Source organism: Erythrolamprus reginae, chromosome 2 (genome assembly GCF_031021105.1).
Source record: "Erythrolamprus reginae isolate rEryReg1 chromosome 2, rEryReg1.hap1, whole genome shotgun sequence".
NCBI classification, from domain to species: domain Eukaryota; kingdom Metazoa; phylum Chordata; class Lepidosauria; order Squamata; family Dipsadidae; genus Erythrolamprus; species Erythrolamprus reginae.
The window spans coordinates 232,985,677-232,987,705 of record NC_091951.1 but is presented as its reverse complement, the minus strand read 5'-3'; positions in this window follow the sequence as shown (position 1 = coordinate 232,987,705).

The following is a 2,029-nucleotide window of genomic DNA, read 5'->3' as shown; positions in this document are numbered from 1 at the left end:
CGTCACGGAGACATCCTTCCTGGAGTCCCCGTTTCGGCCGCCCAGGAAGGACGTCTCCGTGACGTCAAAGCTCCGCCCCTGGAATCTCCTATTGGGATTTCCCACCTCCGTTTGCGCCTCTTGACCGGCTGACAGCTACCCGGCTCTTCTGGGCAGGTGAAAAATATTCTAGTCTGTGCAGTCAAAGCAATCCTGAAGCTTTAGCTTTGCCCCTTCAATCCAAGTCCTCACTGATTTAATTGTTGGTTTTGTGGCTTTAAATCTTTGTAAGCAGATAGAAAATGCATCATGCAATGATCAGAGTGGCTCACAGCTGCTCTTGGTTTTTAATGGAAATTGGGTTCTGGAAGGCTGACACCTAGAGTTAAAACCTAATGGTTGTCTGTAGTTTACTAAGCATATCTCTCCTCCATGCAGCAGCCACATTGATTCTGTTGTAGTTCCACCCTTTGATTTTCTGTTAATTGTTCTTTCTGACCTCTTTAGCCATTCATTTCCTCCTTGTCCCTGAAAACCCCCTCTAAATCCTCCTCACCTACCTCTTTCACAAAAACCTCCATCACTGCACTATTTTGATGAGAGACTTGAGCAAGAACCCAATTCTCCTCTCCTTCTGTTTGGTCCTTTCTGAACTTTTATTTCTATTACTCTTTTCATCCTGTACATCAATGACCTCTGCGATAATATCGCAAGCAACTGTGTGCTTTTTGCCGACGATGTGAAACTTTTCAACACCACTGACAACACACTCACTCTCCAAAAAGACCTCGACTTTGTCTCAGATTGGTCTAACACCTGGCAACTTCAAATATCAACCAACAAGTGCTCTACCCTCCACATCGGCAAAAAGAATCCAAACCACATGTATGAACTGAATAAACAAATTCTCTCAGCCAACCCACACTCAGTAAAAGACCTTGGAATACTAATAACAAATGACCTAAGTGCTAAAGCCCACTGCAACAATATCGCCAAAAAGGCTTCCAGAGTTGTTAACCTGATCCTACGTAGCTTCTGCTCTGGCAATCTCTCACTACTGACTAGAGCCTACAAAACCTATGCCAGACCCATTCTCGAATACAGCTCATCTGTCTGGAACCCACACCACATCTCAGACATCAACACTCTCGAAAACGTCCAAAGATATTTCACCAGAAGAGCCCTTCACTCCTCCACTCGAAACAGAATACTCTACGAAAATAGACAAACTATCCTGGATCTTGAAAGCTTAGAACTGTGGCGCCTAAAACACGATTTAAGTATTGCCCACAAGATCATATGCTGCAACGTCCTTCCTGTCAACGACTACTTCAGCTTCAACAGCAACAACATAAGAGCACACAACAGATTCAAACTTAATATTAAGTGCTCCAAACTTGACTGTAAAAAATATGACTTTAACAATCGAGTTGTCGAAGCGTGGAACTCATTGCCGGACTCAGTGGTGTCAGCCCCCAGCCCCCAACATTTCTCCCTAAGATTCTCCACGATTGACCTCTCCAGGTTCCTAAGAGGCCAGTAAGGGGCGTACATAAGTGCACTGATGTGCCTATCGTCCCCTGTCCAATTGTCTTTCCTTATCTCATATATCATATATTTTCTCTCCATTCCTTCTACTTCTCTTCTTTCTTACTTTCTATCTTTATTTATATTACTTAATGTCTATTCTATTTCATATGTATTGTATATTGGACAAAAAATAAATAAATAAATAAATAAATAAATATTAGTATGTTTAATAAGCTATGTCTAGTAATTCTGAGATTGGGCGCAGCAGGAGGCAAGTCTAACATCAGTGAACCTTTATAAAAAGGAATTAAACTATTTTTGGGCAGTTAGGTTTTTGATAGAGCTGCATACGTGCAGAGAAACTGATCCTTGTGAGAGACTTCTTTTGAAGTTGCCTGCAAGAATGAATCAAACAACCTATCTAACCTCTAAAATGGAATATAATAAATTGCAACCTTCAAGAACCAGATCAAATACTAGAACCCGCTATTTCAAGCCACTCACACATTGCCACATCACA